Source organism: Calonectris borealis, chromosome Z, assembly GCF_964195595.1.
Source record: "Calonectris borealis chromosome Z, bCalBor7.hap1.2, whole genome shotgun sequence".
Taxonomy (NCBI): Eukaryota; Metazoa; Chordata; class Aves; order Procellariiformes; family Procellariidae; genus Calonectris; species Calonectris borealis.
The window spans coordinates 61,166,173-61,175,504 of NC_134352.1; positions in this window are offsets into that span (position 1 = coordinate 61,166,173).

Consider the following 9,332-nt stretch of genomic DNA (forward strand, 5'->3'; position numbering starts at 1 on the left):
GTACTAGTCATACTTAAATATAAGTATTTGGGGCTAGACGGACCTTTGCAGATGCAGCTGTTCTTATGTGATATATCTCAGTTCACTATTCCTATTGCAGCTACGTAAATGTGCAGCTATCCTGCTGTCTTCTAACATAGTTCAGCAACTGAAAAATAAGAAATGTAAGTGATAAGCCAAGATTGTACAAACCACTCAGAAGTGGCTCTGTGGAGCACCAACAGCCCATACACTGTAACTAGGAATTTCAATGCAGTATGAAAGAAATAATAAGAATAATGAAAGAAATTAGCACATATTATCTAATGGCATGGTTCAACTTCTGCCAAAGACTTGTAGTCCAGTAGAATGGGAATTAAAGTCATGTTACCTTTCTGTTTCTGTTTCCTCTTCTAAAAAACAGGAACACACCAGTCTACCCCATCTGTAGTTGAAGAATGCCACGTATAAGGCAAGTCAGTCTACGCGTCCTATTCTGATCACAAAAGCTGAAACTTTAGTGAGGCTTCCTGTTTTATTTGAGAGAAAAACAGAAACATCCTTTGTTTTCAGTCTTATTTATCCCCTCAGGTCTTGTTTGCCATTTCTGCCTTTGAAGTTGTGAAAGAAAATTTGTGTTCACTCCTGCCAAACCACTGTGATCAGTCTTCAAAAATGCTAAATGTTCATAGGGCTATTATGGCTATCTTTAAGATGTACTTGAGATGTTATATCTAGGATGACCCATCTGTTCTGCTCTCAGGGACACCAAGTCTCAGCTTGCTGGTTGTCTAATCCTTCAATTGTAACGCTTTGGTGCTGCACAGTTATTAGATCCAGTGCTCCACAAAGCGGTTCACTCCTTCTAATCGCTTCAGTCAAAACAGCCAATATGACTTACACATAAATTTTTTTTTCTCTGTAGCAGTAAACTACGATCCAGGTTTTTGTTTCTAGATTGCAAGCTACTTTAGTCATTCATTTTCCTATGAAAGAAATATGAAATGAGATGATGATGCTGAAGAGGCAAAATCATATTTTGCCTTTTATACCTCTTTGTTCCATAACTGAACTCAAAAGAGAAAAGTTTACTTACAAAAGTTCATTGGAAATGAAATAGTATCTTTGGAGATAGGAGTATTACTCAAACATCAGACAAGCAACTAGCAACTAAGAAGAGCAGAGGTCCTAGACATAATGTACTTACTTTCAAACCTTGATAAAGTGTTTAAAGATTTGCCAATATGTCATGCAAACCTTCTGACGCCATTCTCATCAGAAAATTCTGCTTCTATGGCCTTTGATGTCTGCATTTCTTCCTTCTTTTTATCATTAGAAGATCATGGAGCGGTTGGTTTTGAGGGTGCTCACGAGCCATGTCCGGGACAACCAGGGGATCAGGCCCACCCAGCATGGGTTCATGGAAGGCAGGTCCTGCTTCACCAACCTGATCTCCTTCTATGACCAGGTGACCCGCCTGGTGGATGAGGGAAAGGCTGTGGATGTGGTCTACCTGGACTTCAGTAAAGCCTTTGACACTGTCTCCCACAGCATTCTCCTAGAGAAGCTGGCGGCTCACGGCCTAGACAGGTGCACTCTTCGCTGGGTAAAAAACTGGCTGGACGGCCGAGCCCAGAGAGTTGTGGTCAACGGAGTTAAATCTGGTTGGCGGCCGGTCACGAGCGGTGTTCCCCAGGGCTCAGTACTGGGGCCGGTCTTGTTCAATATCTTTATCAACAATCTGGACGAGGGGATCGAGTGCTCCCTCAGTAAGTTTGCAGATGACACCAAGTTGGGCGGGAGTGTTGATCTGCTGGAGGGTAGGAAGGCTCTGCAGAGGGACCTGGACAGGCTGGATCGATGGGCCGAGGCCAACTGTATGAGGTTCAACAAGGCCAAGGGCCAGGTCCTGCACTTGGGCCACAACAACCCCGGCAACGCTACAGGCTTGGGGAAGAGTGGCTGGAAAGCTGCCCAGAGGAAAAGGACCTGGGGGTGCTGATTGACAGCCGGCTGAACATGAGCCGGCAGTGTGCTCAGGTGGCCAAGAAGGCCAACGGCATCCTGGCCTGTATTAGGATTAGTGTGGCCAGCAGGAGTAGGGAGGTGATTGTGCCCCTGTACTCGGCACTGGTGAGGCCGCACCTCGAATCCTGTGTTCAGTTTTGGGCCCCCCACTACAAGAAGGACATGGAGGTGCTGGAGCGTGTCCAGAGGAGGGCAACGAAGCTGGTGAAGGGCCTGGAGCACAAGCCTTATGAGGAGCGGCTGAGGGAACTGGGGTTGTTTAGCCTGGAGAAGAGGAGGCTGAGGGGAGACCTCATCGCGCTCTACAACTACCTGAAAGGAGGCTGTAGCGAGGTGGGTGTTGGTCTCTTCTCCCAAGTAACTGGTGATAGGACGAGAGGAAATGGCCTCAAGTTGCACCAAGGGAGGTTTAGACTGGACATTAGGAGAAATTTCTTTACTGAAAGAGTGATCAGGCCTTGGAACAGGCTGCCCAGGGAAGTGGTGGAGTCACCATCCCTGGAGGTATTTAAAAGACGTGTAGATGAGGCCCTTAGGGACATGGTGTAGTGGGCATGGTGTGTTGGGTTGACGGTTGGACACGATGATCTTAGAGGTCTTTTCCAACCTTAATGATTCTATGATTCTATGATTCTATGATTAGTGACTGAGTCATGAAATGCTAGTGAAAGAAGACAGCTGCATTTCCATTACCCCCTTTTACTGGTTGTTCATCAGGGAAAGATAGTTGCTTGTTACTTGTCTAAGTTGTTACCCAATAATCAAGGCTTTTCATGCTTATTTTATTGGAAGAAATTGATGGGGTAAGCAAAGTCAAAGTAATGGCCAGTGTGGTAAAAAAGGAGCAGCTCTACAGCGATACTCAAAAGGAGTGTCAACTATACTGAAACTGCAAAACTGAGCACGCAGCATAGATGAACTTGGCACACTAGTCCCAGTAGTGGGAGTATGGGAGTGGGATGAGGAATGCAGTTGGGACAACAGGGAATACCACACCTATGCAATGGCCAGGGTGGTCTGCATCTGGTTGTCCTCAGCAGAGCTTTGTGTATTGGGCTTTGCTTTTGGCCAGAAGACAACACTGAGCATTAGAGAGCACTACCCACCCATGCACATGTTCACTTAGATGTGGGGTTGGGGGAAGTGGGGAAGATGAAAGGACCAGAGATTTCACTCTTGATATCAAACAGCCTTCATTCTGCTTTGAGAAAAGCATTTCTTTGATGCAGCTTTGTATACAATGCCCTATCCCCTGAAAACAGAGAGACAAAGACCAAATAGCAGTTTTCTTCTGCACAGTTTCCAAGTCACTTTTTCAGGAAATCTGGAGTCCTAGAAGTCCTCTTTCTATATTCTCTCAGGCTCCCATTCACACTTGCTTCTTCTGATGGCTGACAGCTTTCTGCTTGCATTTTACCAATCTAGTTGCTTAAGTGCTTGACTTTCAAAAAAGATGAGGATTTACATCTTTTTCAGCAAAAATGAATGTAAGTAGAATTAGTACCTTTAAAAGCAGGCTACTTTTACCCAAGCCCTTGCTAATGAACTAAGGTGTTTAAATTCTCATTTTAAGGGGTAGGCAGTTACAAGCACCGGAACAGAGTACACCAGCAAAACACTTCTAAACGTAGATGAACCTTCCAGCTTCCTGAAACAGCAATAGGTTTAAGCTTTAAGCTACATAGGAACTGAATAGTTTGGCTCGCTAAGGACATCCCTTCTCCCATACTTCAGGCTTTCATCAATACTGCTCTTAATTTCTTTCTGTACATTATTTGCTGTTTTTTATTTGCCTCTCTCTGAGTGGCACTCAACTTCCCATATGACAGAAATGCAGAGAAAATTTGATACCAAACACTGAGAAAACCTGGGGGAGCTCTCAAAAGTATTATAAATTTTTTCTCTACTCTTACTCTCCTTTGGAGAAAGGAGACTAAGAGATGACCACTTGTTCTGACCTACTATGGCCTTTCTTACATTCTTGTAATTGAGATTGTGACAGGGAAGTAGTACGTGAAAATCTCTTCTACAGCAATAAGGGGGAAAAGTTGTAGGAAAGCTACATGCTACAGAAAATGGGAAGTCAGAAATAAAATTACCTAGAAAACACGGTTTTAGAAGAAACGTTGGAGGAATACATAATAGAAAACTCTATTCTCTCCACAACATGTAAGTTAAAGACACCAAATCTGATTCTCTAAAGATTTTGATATTGTTTACTCATTTCTACTCATATAAAGTAAATTAAAATTCTAAGTTTCCAAGAAGCAAAATAAAAACTTATATTCATCAGGCACTTTTTTTTTCTGCACCTGAAGTTACTTTGAGATTTTTGAAGTAAACTTAGCTTGGGCATCTAATTTAACTTAGTTGCATTAGAAATCAGTGCTTTTGAAACTTCTTTTACATAGACTGATTTCCTGGCCTGGCCTTGTCCCCTGGGAGCCCCCAACCCTCGCTGTGCCCTGATTTGTAAATCCATAGACAGAAAAGGGCTGTCCATAGATCCACATTCCCTTTACAGTATAAAGAGTTATATATAAGGAGTTAGTATGAATTAGCATCGAAAGGAAATAATATATATTCAGTTTTATTGTAGATCAGTTAATGAAAATTAGCCTTGTCTGTGGCAGTTCCAACTTTGGGCACAAGAGGTAGATGTTTTCACATGAAACTTCCAGCAAATATTCAACATTACTGAACAACTCCCTGTTACGCTCCAAGATAAGCGATGATCAGGAACTGTTTGTTTCCTCTTCTATGTCTTATGTAGGAATACACTTACAAAAAGTGAGATTAATTGTAAAGATGTAATGTGGAGAACGGGGGTAGCCATGAATTGAGTTACAATGGGCTACATGGGTTATTTATATTTGCCCAGGGGATCTTAAGGCTTCAGAGGGGACGCAGTGTCTTGTTAATATTTTGTTCTCCGGACAAAATATTATTATATGTACTTACATGCACTTACGAGACCAGAGTACAAACAGTGAAGCTGATTTTGTGGGAGATGGAGAGTACATGTCACTGGCATTCACCTGCCCTGCACTGAATCTAGTGATTTTCTACGTGGGTTGAAACTGCTTTGTGAGTTATTTCTTGCTCTCTGCAAGCTAAGCAATTAATGATTAAAAGCCAAGAGTAGCTGTACCCTCAGACACTATTAAGTTTTAAACAGTGTTCTGTTTACATTATGTTGTTGATTTTTTTTTAATAAAAAGTCATAGGGAAGAAATACTCCAGTCTATTAAAATATTTGCATTTTTAAGATTCTGAAACTTTTTCCATTCCTAAATATCATGGAGAAAAAGCGATACATTATCTGTATTTATTTTCCATAGGGACCCACACACACATTGCTTGATTAACTGCCACTTAGCAGAAGGATTATCAATGACTATCAATTTAAAGAGGACTATGAAACATTTTTATATTAACGCGAACATGAGCATTGCTTTACATATGGACCTAAATCAGATGATTATGTTCAAACTATTATCTGTATTTTAATCTTCCAATAGTTACCTAAACATTATTTTTGATTTTTTAAAAGGCAGCAGTGTAGGCTTTAAACATACTTTGATTTCACAGACCTGTGTGTTACACAGACTCACAGTATCCAATGTAAAAACTAACCTTTTTCATTCTACATCTCTTTTTATCACCTGAGATGACCGATATAGTGGGGTCTGGCTTTGCATGTATGTTCATTAGTAGACTCATTAACTTTAATGTAGTTATTTATGTGAGTGAGGATTGACTGCACGAATAAAACTTTCAGAAGGGGAACTTACTTTATCTTATGTTGTGGCTTAGAAAGCTTTTGCAAGAACTGCAGTCAATAACAGACTTCACGTCTTTTCAAATCGCCATTTCTCCATGTTATCTGAAAGTTATATTTGTGTTGTCAGTAAGAAAATTACTGTATGGAGAATAATATTTACTTCAAAGGAGTCTGAAATTTTAAGTAATTACTTGCCATTAATTTTCTAGAATCCTATGATCAAGTTCTTTTGTTCTATTTCATTTATGTGACGAACCTAACTTTTCTGTGATGGAGTCTTCCAATATTTAGAGCATCAGTTTATGCAGTTATTTTGTGATAATCCGTATTCACTGTGAAAATTGACCAGAGCAGATTCCTGTATCCACTACGCTCACTTTCTTCAGGGTTTTCATACTGAATTGTATCAGCTCAGTTTTGCTCACAAGTTTGATGCTGTAAGTACGTAATCCGTGCGACAGCAGATGATCTGTAATTGCAATCTCACACACTGCAAAATACCGAACAAAATAAAATTAGCCTTTTGTTGGTCCTTGTACCATTCATTAGCTTGTCAGCCATTCACTGTATTCCAACAGGTGTTCAGATTGTTACAGTTGAAAGTGAAGAAGAATTGATTTGAAGTAGTGTATTTGGCAATACTCTCAGAAATCTCTGAGATTTTGTCCTACTATCTCACATCAGTAAGAGCACGAAGACAGTAGGTAATAAAAGTGTAAATTCTGTGTGAGGAAGATAACATTAGTTCAGGTTTTTTTGCTTGAAAATTTTCACTACATGTATTATAATACTAGGTATTTAGGTTATGCTAATTTAGTAACTTTCTTCACACACTTATAGCATTTCCCATGTAAAAGAATCACACAAATATTAAATCAGTTGTGGAACACTAACTGAAGAGAACCCCAGTTAATGCAGTTTCGTGCTTCCAAATTAACTTCTGTCTTAAGAAATCCTTAAGATGAACAACCCAAATAGATCCGATTAATGCAATGTTAATAATTCAGGAATTTAAGCAGAGAGAACAGAATGAGGCTTGTGCAGTAAAGCACTATCACTGATTGCCTTGGAGTGTTTCTAGAAACTTCTGTCACCACAGACTAATTACAGACTTGGTAGGTAAAGAGTCCATACTAAGTAAAATCAGTCCAGCCTGCAAGAGCTGAATGTGACTTCAAATGAACTGCCTTTCCCATCAGCCAAAAATGGCTGTTTAATGCAGAGACACCACAGACATACCCTATCCTGCCACTCAGGCAGCAAGAAGCCAGAAGCAGCGGGTCTGCAGTGCTACAGTGATATGTATTTCAGGTCGCAGGCTGCTTCTGTGAGCACAGATCAGCTACCACAAAACAGTTTTGCAGTGGTTCCTTTTTTTGGCTTCGCATCCTGACTGACCCACTTGACACATTTTAGTAACAAGGTTCAGAGTGCCACTGGCATCCTGGTTCTTTACTACATAGAGCAAGAGCAACCTAATGGAAGGCTCAGTCATAGGTCATAATACAGTAGTACATAGAGCAATACATAAACTACAGCTCATGAATATATAAACTAGCTTATGAATACATAAGCTTGCTTATGATGTGTGATTAGTTTTTGTGAATGTCCTGGTTTTGGCTGGGATAGAGTTAATTTTCTTCCCATTAACTGGTATAGGGCTGTGTTTTGGATTTAATACAAGAATAACGTTGATAACACAGCAATGTTTTAGTTGTTGCTAAGTAGCGCTTACGCCAGCCAAGGATTTTCAGCTTCCCATGCTCTGCCAGGTGTGCAAGAAGCTGGGAGGGAGCATAGCCAGGACAGCTGATCCAACTGGCCAACGGGGTATTCCATACCATATGACATCATGCTCAGCACATAAAGCTGGGGGAAGAAGAAGGAAGGGGAGGACATTCAGAATGATGGCGTTTGTCTTCCCAAGTAACTGCTACACGTGATGGAGCCCTGCTTTCCTGGGAGTGGCTGAACACCTGCCTGCCGATGGGAAGTAGTGAACAAATTCCTTGGTTTGCTTTGCTTGTGTGCGCGGCTTTTGCTTTCCCTATTAAATTGTCTTTATCTCAACCCACGAGTTTTCTCACTTTTACCCTTCCGATTCTCTCCCCCTTCCCACCAGGGGGGAGTGAGCGAGCAGCTGTGTGGTGCTTGGTTGCTGGCTGGATTAAACCACAACAGTGAAGCGAACAGTCGCAATATACTTATGTGATAAATGCCAAATATAATGAGTTGCACCAGGAAACTGAAGCACAATGAAGTTACAAAACCAGGCAAGTTTGGACTTTGAGCTGGATTGGATTTCCTGTTTGCGTACCCAAAATGTACCAGACAAGAAGGTAAATGAAGCTTGCAGAACCAGTGGGAAATAATGGGATGATGAATTGTGATCGCTAGTTCAAATTCAACATCTGCTACCTTAAAATAAGGTGTGGATATTTAATGCTATGCACTTTACAGTTTTTAATGTTTTAGAATAACAATGTATGGAAAAAAGCTAAACATAGCAGAACTTAGTTGAGACATTGGACATTGTTTGAGAAATATTACAGAAGAGTGCTAACCTTGAAAAATAATTCCAACTATTAGTAAAATGTGGATGTTTTACAAATTTACTTTTTAACTATATTCTTCATATTTTTCAGAAATTTAATCTCATTAAGTGAGGGTTTAAAATAGGACATTAGTAGTGAAAATGTAATTTAATAGTGGAGTACTGCTAACAGTAGCTCCCCAGTGACTATGTAGACGGCTGTGAAAACTTAATAAAACAGTAATTCCTCATATACATTGCTATTTTAGAACCATGTAGACTCAGATGTTTAATTAAAAGTATTGCTTATATGGCTCCAGTTAGTCTTTTTATTATGAAATGGAGATTTTACATGGACTTCTACTACTCGTTAGTTTAATTAAGCTGACCTGTAAACCTATTTTTGCTTTTTTGTTTTCATTGTTGGTTCCATTTAAGCTATTGTCTTTCCTCCCCCCCAGAGTAATTATATTATAGGTATCCCCGTCATTGTTCAACAACCTGGTCTTACCAGTATGGCCAGAGTACCATATACATGATTTAGAGATTTTTAGAATGAGTTAATTCCAGAAAGAACCCGTGTTTCCCGCTCATAGACCAAGTTATAGAATATGCATTGACTCCTATTTCAAATGAAAAGTATTCTGTACTGTGACTACCGTTTAGGAGAACAGTGTATCTTCACTGTATTGATAAACGAGCCATTAATTTGACACAGTATCTGATTAGTCTTGTTAAAATTCAGTGTATTTGAACTTGTTTTCATGTAATTCAGCCTTAGCCTCCATTTTTCTATCTTTATTTGATAGACTTAGCAATCGTGTTCCCTGTGCATATATTATTAAGCAAAGGTTTGGGACTAGAGTTTGTCATAGTTTTCTTAAAGAAGCCTATGTGGACAGCATGGAATAAGTAACATTTTATGCCTCATAAATACATCTGGATATATACATCCTTATTTGAATTTTGTACTTTCCTATGAGATTTTCAAGGGAAGTAAGAGTAACG